The sequence below is a fragment of the Rattus norvegicus genome, chromosome 8, assembly GCF_021556685.1.
Source record: "Rattus norvegicus strain SHRSP/BbbUtx chromosome 8, alternate assembly SHRSP_T2T, whole genome shotgun sequence".
Classification (NCBI taxonomy): Eukaryota; Metazoa; Chordata; class Mammalia; order Rodentia; family Muridae; genus Rattus; species Rattus norvegicus.
This window is the reverse complement of record NC_141541.1, coordinates 5,805,174-5,817,851: the sequence shown is the minus strand read 5'-3', so window position 1 is coordinate 5,817,851 and position 12,678 is coordinate 5,805,174.

Here is a 12,678-nt window from a genome sequence, read left to right as displayed (position 1 = left end):
AAATCTTTAAAAGTACACATCGTACAAGAGCAGGCTACTGGGAACTAACTGAATTCACAGAGAAACAGTGTTTCAGTTCGTTAAAACGTTGCTCTATCTTGAATAACAAGCTTATTACATGCGAATCCTATTGGGAACCTACTGAATTCACCATGATACTTAGATTCCGTTCCACAAAATGTTGCTCTATATTGAAAAGCAGACTCATACAAGCATGTCCCATTGGGAACTCACTGAATTCGCCTAGAAATTTTGATTCCATTCGTGTAAATTTTTCTATATCCCGAACAGTCCTCTCATTACTACCGCGGCCTACTGGGAACTAACCGAATTCACCATGTTACTCAGATTCGGCTCACCAAATTTTGATAAATCTTTAAAAGTACACATCGTACAAGAGCAGGCTACTGGGAACTAACTGAATTCACAGAGAAACAGTGTTTCAGTTCGTTAAAACGTTGCTCTATCTTGAATAACAAGCTTATTACATGCGAATCCTATTGGGAACCTACTGAATTCACCATGATACTTAGATTCCGTTCCACAAAATGTTGCTCTATATTGAAAAGCAGACTCATACAAGCATGTCCCATTGGGAACTCACTGAATTCGCCTAGAAATTTTGATTCCATTCGTGTAAATTTTTCTATATCCCGAACAGTCCACTCATTACTACTGCGGCCTACTGGGAACTAACCGAATTCACCATGTTACTCAGATTCGGCTCACCAAATTTTGATAAATCTTTAAAAGTACACATAGTACAAGAGGAGGCTACAGGGAACTAACTGAATTCACAGAGAAACAGTGTTTCAGTTCGTTAAAACGTTGCTCTATCTTGAATAACAAGCTTATTACATGCGAATCCTATTGGGAACCTACTGAATTCACCATGATACTTAGATTCCGTTCCACAAAATGTTGCTCTATATTGAAAAGCAGACTCATACAAGCATGTCCCATTGGGAACTCACTGAATTCGCCTAGAAATTTTGATTCCATTCGTGAAAATTTTTCTATATCCCGAACAGTCCACTCATTACTACTGCGGCCTACTGGGAACTAACCGAATTCACCATGTTACTCAGATTCGGCTCACCAAATTTTGATAAATCTTTAAAAGTACACATCGTACAAGAGCAGGCTACTGGGAACTAACTGAATTCACGGAGAAACCGTGTTTCAGTTCGTTAAAACGTTGCTCTATCTTGAATAACAAGCTTATTACATGCGAATCCTATTGGGAACCTACTGAATTCACCATGATACTTAGATTCCGTTCCACAAAATGTTGCTCTATATTGAAAAGCAGACTCATACAAGCATGTCCCATTGGGAACTCACTGAATTCGCCTAGAAATTTTGATTCCATTCGTGAAAATTTTTCTATATCCCGAACAGTCCACTCATTACTACTGCGGCCTACTGGGAACTAACCGAATTCACCATGTTACTCAGATTCGGCTCACCAAATTTTGATAAATCTTTAAAAGTACACATCGGACAAGAGCAGGCTACTGGGAACTAACTGAATTCACAGAGAAACAGTGTTTCAGTTCGTTAAAACGTTGCTCTATCTTGAATAACAAGCTTATTACATGCGAATCCTATTGGGAACCTACTGAATTCACCATGATACTTAGATTCCGTTCCACAAAATGTTGCTCTATATTGAAAAGCAGACTCATACAAGCATGTCCCATTGGGAACTCACTGAATTCGCCTAGAAATTTTGATTCCATTCGTGAAAATTTTTCTATATCCCGAACAGTCCACTCATTACTACTGCGGCCTACTGGGAACTAACCGAATTCACCATGTTACTCAGATTCGGCTCACCAAATTTTGATAAATCTTTAAAAGTACACATCGTACAAGAGCAGGCTACTGGGAACTAACTGAATTCACGGAGAAACAGTGTTTCAGTTCGTTAAAACGTTGCTCTATCTTGAATAACAAGCTTATTACATGCGAATCCTATTGGGAACCTACTGAATTCACCATGATACTTAGATTCCGTTCCACAAAATGTTGCTCTATATTGAAAAGCAGACTCATACAAGCATGTCCCATTGGGAACTCACTGAATTCGCCTAGAAATTTTGATTCCATTCGTGAAAATTTTTCTATATCCCGAACAGTCCACTCATTACTACTGCGGCCTACTGGGAACTAACCGAATTCACCATGTTACTCAGATTCGGCTCACCAAATTTTGATAAATCTTTAAAAGTACACATCGTACAAGAGCAGGCTACTGGGAACTAACTGAATTCACAGAGAAACAGTGTTTCAGTTCGTTAAAACGTTGCTCTATCTTGAATAACAAGCTTATTACATGCGAATCCTATTGGGACCCTACTGAATTCACCATGATACTTAGATTCCGTTCCACAAAATGTTGCTCTATATTGAAAAGCAGACTCATACAAGCATGTCCCATTGGGAACTCACTGAATTCGCCTAGAAATTTTGATTCCATTCGTGAAAATTTTTCTATATCCCGAACAGTCCACTCATTACTACTGCGGCCTACTGGGAACTAACCGAATTCACCATGTTACTCAGATTCGGCTCACCAAATTTTGATAAATCTTTAAAAGTACACATCGTACAAGAGCAGGCTACTGGGAACTAACTGAATTCACAGAGAAACAGTGTTTCAGTTCGTTAAAACGTTGCTCTATCTTGAATAACAAGCTTATTACATGCGAATCCTATTGGGAACCTACTGAATTCACCATGATACTTAGATTCCGTTCCACAAAATGTTGCTCGATATTGAAAAGCAGACTCATACAAGCATGTCCCATTGGGAACTCACTGAATTCGCCTAGAAATTTTGATTCCATTCGTGAAAATTTTTCTATATCCCGAACAGTCCACTCATTACTACTGCGGCCTACTGGGAACTAACCGAATTCACCATGTTACTCAGATTCGGCTCACCAAATTTTGATAAATCTTTAAAAGTACACATCGTACAAGAGCAGGCTACTGGGAACTAACTGAATTCACGGAGAAACAGTGTTTCAGTTCGTTAAAACGTTGCTCTATCTTGAATAACAAGCTTATTACATGCGAATCCTATTGGGAACCTACTGAATTCACCATGATACTTAGATTCCGTTCCACAAAATGTTGCTCTATATTGAAAAGCAGACTCATACAAGCATGTCCCATTGGGAACTCACTGAATTCGCCTAGAAATTTTGATTCCATTCGTGAAAATTTTTCTATATCCCGAACAGTCCACTCATTACTACTGCGGCCTACTGGGAACTAACCGAATTCACCATGTTACTCAGATTCGGCTCACCAAATTTTGATAAATCTTTAAAAGTACACATCGTACAAGAGCAGGCTACTGGGAACTAACTGAATTCACAGAGAAACAGTGATTCAGTTCGTTAAAACGTTGCTCTATCTTGAATAACAAGCTTATTACATGCGAATCCTATTGGGAACCTACTGAATTCACCATGATACTTAGATTCCGTTCCACAAAATGTTGCTCTATATTGAAAAGCAGACTCATACAAGCATGTCCCATTGGGAACTCACTGAATTCGCCTAGAAATTTTGATTCCATTCGTGAAAATTTGTCGATATCCCGAACAGTCCACTCGTTACTACTCTGGCCTACTGGGAACTAACCGAATTCACCATGTTACTCAGATTCGGCTCACCAAATTTTGATAAATCTTTAAAAGTAAACATAGTACAAGAGCAGGCTACTGGGAACTAACTGAATTCACAGAGAAACAGTGTTTCAGTTCGTTAAAACGTTGCTCTATCTTGAATAACAAGCTTATTACATGCGAATCCTATTGGGAACCTACTGAATTCACCATGATACTTAGATTCCGTTCCACAAAATGTTGCTCTATATTGAAAAGCAGACTCATACAAGCATGTCCCATTGGGAACTCACTGAATTCGCCTAGAAATTTTGATTCCATTCGTGAAAATTTTTCTATATCCCGAACAGTCCACTCATTACTACTGCGGCCTACTGGGAACTAACCGAATTCACCATGTTACTCAGATTCGGCTCACCAAATTTTGATAAATCTTTAAAAGTACACATCGTACAAGAGCAGGCTACTGGGAACTAAATGAATTCACAGAGAAACAGTGTTTCAGTTCGTTAAAACGTTGCTCTATCTTGAATAACAAGCTTATTACATGCGAATCCTATTGGGAACCTACTGAATTCACCATGATACTTAGATTCCGTTCCACAAAATGTTGCTCTATATTGAAAAGCAGACTCATACAAGCATGTCCCATTGGGAACTCACTGAATTCGCCTAGAAATTTTGATTCCATTCGTGAAAATTTTTCTATATCCCGAACAGTCCACTCATTACTACTGCGGCCTACTGGGAACTAACCGAATTCACCATGTTACTCAGATTCGGCTCACCAAATTTTGATAAATCTTTAAAAGTACACATCGTACAAGAGCAGGCTACTGGGAACTAACTGAATTCACAGAGAAACAGTGTTTCAGTTCGTTAAAACGTTGCTCTATCTTGAATAACAAGCTTATTACATGCGAATCCTATTGGGAACCTACTGAATTCACCATGATACTTAGATTCCGTTCCACAAAATGTTGCTCTATATTGAAAAGCAGACTCATACAAGCATGTCCCATTGGGAACTCACTGAATTCGCCTAGAAATTTTGATTCCATTCGTGTAAATTTTTCTATATCCCGAACAGTCCTCTCATTACTACCGCGGCCTACTGGGAACTAACCGAATTCACCATGTTACTCAGATTCGGCTCACCAAATTTTGATAAATCTTTAAAAGTACACATCGTACAAGAGCAGGCTACTGGGAACTAAATGAATTCACAGAGAAACAGTGTTTCAGTTCGTTAAAACGTTGCTCTATCTTGAATAACAAGCTTATTACATGCGAATCCTATTGGGAACCTACTGAATTCACCATGATACTTAGATTCCGTTCCACAAAATGTTGCTCTATATTGAAAAGCAGACTCATACAAGCATGTCCCATTGGGAACTCACTGAATTCGCCTAGAAATTTTGATTCCATTCGTGTAAATTTGTCGATATCCCGAACAGTCCACTCATTACTACTGCGGCCTACTGGGAACTAACCGAATTCACCATGTTACTCAGATTCGGCTCACCAAATTTTGATAAATCTTTAAAAGTACACATAGTACAAGAGGAGGCTACAGGGAACTAACTGAATTCACAGAGAAACAGTGTTTCAGTTCGTTAAAACGTTGCTCTATCTTGAATAACAAGCTTATTACATGCGAATCCTATTGGGAACCTACTGAATTCACCATGATACTTAGATTCCGTTCCACAAAATGTTGCTCTATATTGAAAAGCAGACTCATACAAGCATGTCCCATTGGGAACTCACTGAATTCGCCTAGAAATTTTGATTCCATTCGTGAAAATTTTTCTATATCCCGAACAGTCCACTCATTACTACTGCGGCCTACTGGGAACTAACCGAATTCACCATGTTACTCAGATTCGGCTCACCAAATTTTGATAAATCTTTAAAAGTACACATCGTACAAGAGCAGGCTACTGGGAACTAACTGAATTCACGGAGAAACCGTGTTTCAGTTCGTTAAAACGTTGCTCTATCTTGAATAACAAGCTTATTACATGCGAATCCTATTGGGAACCTACTGAATTCACCATGATACTTAGATTCCGTTCCACAAAATGTTGCTCTATATTGAAAAGCAGACTCATACAAGCATGTCCCATTGGGAACTCACTGAATTCGCCTAGAAATTTTGATTCCATTCGTGAAAATTTTTCTATATCCCGAACAGTCCACTCATTACTACTGCGGCCTACTGGGAACTAACCGAATTCACCATGTTACTCAGATTCGGCTCACCAAATTTTGATAAATCTTTAAAAGTACACATCGTACAAGAGCAGGCTACTGGGAACTAACTGAATTCACGGAGAAACAGTGTTTCAGTTCGTTAAAACGTTGCTCTATCTTGAATAACAAGCTTATTACATGCGAATCCTATTGGGAACCTACTGAATTCACCATGATACTTAGATTCCGTTCCACAAAATGTTGCTCTATATTGAAAAGCAGACTCATACAAGCATGTCCCATTGGGAACTCACTGAATTCGCCTAGAAATTTTGATTCCATTCGTGAAAATTTTTCTATATCCCGAACAGTCCACTCATTACTACTGCGGCCTACTGGGAACTAACCGAATTCACCATGTTACTCAGATTCGGCTCACCAAATTTTGATAAATCTTTAAAAGTACACATCGTACAAGAGCAGGCTACTGGGAACTAACTGAATTCACAGAGAAACAGTGTTTCAGTTCGTTAAAACGTTGCTCTATCTTGAATAACAAGCTTATTACATGCGAATCCTATTGGGAACCTACTGAATTCACCATGATACTTAGATTCCGTTCCACAAAATGTTGCTCTATATTGAAAAGCAGACTCATACAAGCATGTCCCATTGGGAACTCACTGAATTCGCCTAGAAATTTTGATTCCATTCGTGTAAATTTTTCTATATCCCGAACAGTCCTCTCATTACTACCGCGGCCTACTGGGAACTAACCGAATTCACCATGTTACTCAGATTCGGCTCACCAAATTTTGATAAATCTTTAAAAGTACACATCGTACAAGAGCAGGCTACTGGGAACTAACTGAATTCACAGAGAAACAGTGTTTCAGTTCGTTAAAACGTTGCTCTATCTTGAATAACAAGCTTATTACATGCGAATCCTATTGGGAACCTACTGAATTCACCATGATACTTAGATTCCGTTCCACAAAATGTTGCTCTCTATTGAAAAGCAGACTCATACAAGCATGTCCCATTGGGAACTCACTGAATTCGCCTAGAAATTTTGATTCCATTCGTGTAAATTTTTCTATATCCCGAACAGTCCACTCATTACTACTGCGGCCTACTGGGAACTAACCGAATTCACCATGTTACTCAGATTCGGCTCACCAAATTTTGATAAATCTTTAAAAGTACACATAGTACAAGAGGAGGCTACAGGGAACTAACTGAATTCACAGAGAAACAGTGTTTCAGTTCGTTAAAACGTTGCTCTATCTTGAATAACAAGCTTATTACATGCGAATCCTATTGGGAACCTACTGAATTCACCATGATACTTAGATTCCGTTCCACAAAATGTTGCTCTATATTGAAAAGCAGACTCATACAAGCATGTCCCATTGGGAACTCACTGAATTCGCCTAGAAATTTTGATTCCATTCGTGAAAATTTTTCTATATCCCGAACAGTCCACTCATTACTACTGCGGCCTACTGGGAACTAACCGAATTCACCATGTTACTCAGATTCGGCTCACCAAATTTTGATAAATCTTTAAAAGTACACATCGTACAAGAGCAGGCTACTGGGAACTAACTGAATTCACGGAGAAACCGTGTTTCAGTTCGTTAAAACGTTGCTCTATCTTGAATAACAAGCTTATTACATGCGAATCCTATTGGGAACCTACTGAATTCACCATGATACTTAGATTCCGTTCCACAAAATGTTGCTCTATATTGAAAAGCAGACTCATACAAGCATGTCCCATTGGGAACTCACTGAATTCGCCTAGAAATTTTGATTCCATTCGTGAAAATTTTTCTATATCCCGAACAGTCCACTCATTACTACTGCGGCCTACTGGGAACTAACCGAATTCACCATGTTACTCAGATTCGGCTCACCAAATTTTGATAAATCTTTAAAAGTACACATCGTACAAGAGCAGGCTACTGGGAACTAACTGAATTCACGGAGAAACAGTGTTTCAGTTCGTTAAAACGTTGCTCTATCTTGAATAACAAGCTTATTACATGCGAATCCTATTGGGAACCTACTGAATTCACCATGATACTTAGATTCCGTTCCACAAAATGTTGCTCTATATTGAAAAGCAGACTCATACAAGCATGTCCCATTGGGAACTCACTGAATTCGCCTAGAAATTTTGATTCCATTCGTGAAAATTTTTCTATATCCCGAACAGTCCACTCATTACTACTGCGGCCTACTGGGAACTAACCGAATTCACCATGTTACTCAGATTCGGCTCACCAAATTTTGATAAATCTTTAAAAGTACACATCGTACAAGAGCAGGCTACTGGGAACTAACTGAATTCACGGAGAAACAGTGTTTCAGTTCGTTAAAACGTTGCTCTATCTTGAATAACAAGCTTATTACATGCGAATCCTATTGGGAACCTACTGAATTCACCATGATACTTAGATTCCGTTCCACAAAATGTTGCTCTATATTGAAAAGCAGACTCATACAAGCATGTCCCATTGGGAACTCACTGAATTCGCCTAGAAATTTTGATTCCATTCGTGAAAATTTTTCTATATCCCGAACAGTCCACTCATTACTACTGCGGCCTACTGGGAACTAACCGAATTCACCATGTTACTCAGATTCGGCTCACCAAATTTTGATAAATCTTTAAAAGTACACATCGTACAAGAGCAGGCTACTGGGAACTAACTGAATTCACAGAGAAACAGTGTTTCAGTTCGTTAAAACGTTGCTCTATCTTGAATAACAAGCTTATTACATGCGAATCCTATTGGGACCCTACTGAATTCACCATGATACTTAGATTCCGTTCCACAAAATGTTGCTCTATATTGAAAAGCAGACTCATACAAGCATGTCCCATTGGGAACTCACTGAATTCGCCTAGAAATTTTGATTCCATTCGTGAAAATTTTTCTATATCCCGAACAGTCCACTCATTACTACTGCGGCCTACTGGGAACTAACCGAATTCACCATGTTACTCAGATTCGGCTCACCAAATTTTGATAAATCTTTAAAAGTACACATCGTACAAGAGCAGGCTACTGGGAACTAACTGAATTCACAGAGAAACAGTGTTTCAGTTCGTTAAAACGTTGCTCTATCTTGAATAACAAGCTTATTACATGCGAATCCTATTGGGAACCTACTGAATTCACCATGATACTTAGATTCCGTTCCACAAAATGTTGCTCTATATTGAAAAGCAGACTCACACAAGCATGTCCCATTGGGAACTCACTGAATTCGCCTAGAAATTTTGATTCCATTCGTGAAAATTTTTCTATATCCCGAACAGTCCACTCATTACTACTGCGGCCTACTGGGAACTAACCGAATTCACCATGTTACTCAGATTCGGCTCACCAAATTTTGATAAATCTTTAAAAGTACACATCGTACAAGAGCAGGCTACTGGGAACTAACTGAATTCACAGAGAAACAGTGTTTCAGTTCGTTAAAACGTTGCTCTATCTTGAATAACAAGCTTATTACATGCGAATCCTATTGGGAACCTACTGAATTCACCATGATACTTAGATTCCGTTCCACAAAATGTTGCTCTATATTGAAAAGCAGACTCATACAAGCATGTCCCATTGGGAACTCACTGAATTCGCCTAGAAATTTTGATTCCATTCGTGAAAATTTTTCTATATCCCGAACAGTCCACTCATTACTACTGCGGCCTACTGGGAACTAACCGAATTCACCATGTTACTCAGATTCGCCTCACCAAATTTTGATAAATCTTTAAAAGTACACATCGTACAAGAGCAGGCTACTGGGAACTAACTGAATTCACGGAGAAACAGTGTTTCAGTTCGTTAAAACGTTGCTCTATCTTGAATAACAAGCTTATTACATGCGAATCCTATTGGGAACCTACTGAATTCACCATGATACTTAGATTCCGTTCCACAAAATGTTGCTCTATATTGAAAAGCAGACTCATACAAGCATGTCCCATTGGGAACTCACTGAATTCGCCTAGAAATTTTGATTCCATTCGTGAAAATTTTTCTATATCCCGAACAGTCCACTCATTACTACTGCGGCCTACTGGGAACTAACCGAATTCACCATGTTACTCAGATTCGGCTCACCAAATTTTGATAAATCTTTAAAAGTACACATCGTACAAGAGCAGGCTACTGGGAACTAACTGAATTCACAGAGAAACAGTGTTTCAGTTCGTTAAAACGTTGCTCTATCTTGAATAACAAGCTTATTACATGCGAATCCTATTGGGAACCTACTGAATTCACCATGATACTTAGATTCCGTTCCACAAAATGTTGCTCTATATTGAAAAGCAGACTCATACAAGCATGTCCCATTGGGAACTCACTGAATTCGCCTAGAAATTTTGATTCCATTCGTGAAAATTTTTCTATATCCCGAACAGTCCACTCATTACTACTGCGGCCTACTGGGAACTAACCGAATTCACCATGTTACTCAGATTCGGCTCACCAAATTTTGATAAATCTTTAAAAGTACACATCGTACAAGAGCAGGCTACTGGGAACTAACTGAATTCACGGAGAAACAGTGTTTCAGTTCGTTAAAACGTTGCTCTATCTTGAATAACAAGCTTATTACATGCGAATCCTATTGGGAAGCTACTGAATTCACCATGATACTTAGATTCCGTTCCACAAAATGTTGCTCTATATTGAAAAGCAGACTCATACAAGCATGTCCCATTGGGAACTCACTGAATTCGCCTAGAAATTTTGATTCCATTCGTGAAAATTTTTCTATATCCCGAACAGTCCACTCATTACTACTGCGGCCTACTGGGAACTAACCGAATTCACCATGTTACTCAGATTCGGCTCACCAAATTTTGATAAATCTTTAAAAGTACACATCGTACAAGAGCAGGCTACTGGGAACTAACTGAATTCACGGAGAAACAGTGTTTCAGTTCGTTAAAACGTTGCTCTATCTTGAATAACAAGCTTATTACATGCGAATCCTATTGGGACCCTACTGAATTCACCATGATACTTAGATTCCGTTCCACAAAATGTTCCTCTATATTGAAAAGCAGACTCATACAAGCATGTCCCATTGGGAACTCACTGAATTCGCCTAGAAATTTTGATTCCATTCGTGAAAATTTTTCTATATCCCGAACAGTCCACTCATTACTACTGCGGCCTACTGGGAACTAACCGAATTCACCATGTTACTCAGATTCGGCTCACCAAATTTTGATAAATCTTTAAAAGTACACATCGTACAAGAGCAGGCTACTGGGAACTAACTGAATTCACAGAGAAACAGTGTTTCAGTTCGTTAAAACGTTGCTCTATCTTGAATAACAAGCTTATTACATGCGAATCCTATTGGGAACCTACTGAATTCACCATGATACTTAAATTCCGTTCCACAAAATGTTGCTCTATATTGAAAAGCAGACTCATACAAGCATGTCCCATTGGGATCTCACTGAATTCGCCTAGAAATTTTGATTCCATTCGTGAAAATTTTTCTATATCCCGAACAGTCCACTCATTACTACTGCGGCCTACTGGGAACTAACCGAATTCACCATGTTACTCAGATTCGGCTCACCAAATTTTGATAAATCTTTAAAAGTACACATCGTACAAGAGCAGGCTACTGGGAACTAACTGAATTCACAGAGAAACAGTGTTTAAGTTCGTTAAAACTTTGCTCTATCTTGAATAACAAGCTTATTACATGCGAATCCTATTGGGAACCTACTGAATTCACCATGATACTTAGATTCCGTTCCACAAAATGTTGCTCTATATTGAAAAGCAGACTCATACAAGCATGTCCCATTGGGAACTCACTGAATTCGCCTAGAAATTTTGATTCCATTCGTGAAAATTTTTCTATATCCCGAACAGTCCACTCATTACTACTGCGGCCTACTGGGAACTAACCGAATTCACCATGTTACTCAGATTCGGCTCACCAAATTTTGATAAATCTTTAAAAGTACACATCGTACAAGAGCAAGCTACTGGGAACTAACTGAATTCACAGAGAAACAGTGTTTCAGTTCGTTAAAACGTTGCTCTATCTTGAATAACAAGCTTATTACATGCGAATCCTATTGGGAACCTACTGAATTCACCATGATACTTAGATTCCGTTCCACATAATGTTGCTCTATATTGAAAAGCAGACTCATACAAGCATGTCCCATTGGGATCTCACTGAATTCGCCTAGAAATTTTGATTCCATTCGTGAAAATTTTTCTATATCCCGAACATTCCACTCATTACTACTGCGGCCTACTGGGAACTAACCGAATTCACCATGTTACTCAGATTCGGCTCACCAAATTTTGATAAATCTTTAAAAGTACACATCGTACAAGAGCAGGCTACTGGGAACTAACTGAATTCACAGAGAAACAGTGTTTCAGTTCGTTAAAACGTTGCTCTATCTTGAATAACAATCTTATTACATGCGAATCCTATTGGGAACCTACTGAATTCACCATGATACTTAGATTCCGTTCCACAAAATGTTGCTCTATATTGAAAAGCAGACTCATACAAGCATGTCCCATTGGGAACTCACTGAATTCGCCTAGAAATTTTGATTCCATTCGTGAAAATTTTTCTATATCCCGAACAGTCCACTCATTACTACTGCGGCCTACTGGGAACTAACCGAATTCACCATGTTACTCAGATTCGGCTCACCAAATTTTGATAAATCTTTAAAAGTACACATCGTACAAGAGCAAGCTACTGGGAACTAACTGAATTCACAGAGAAACAGTGTTTCAGTTCGTTAAAACGTTGCTCTATC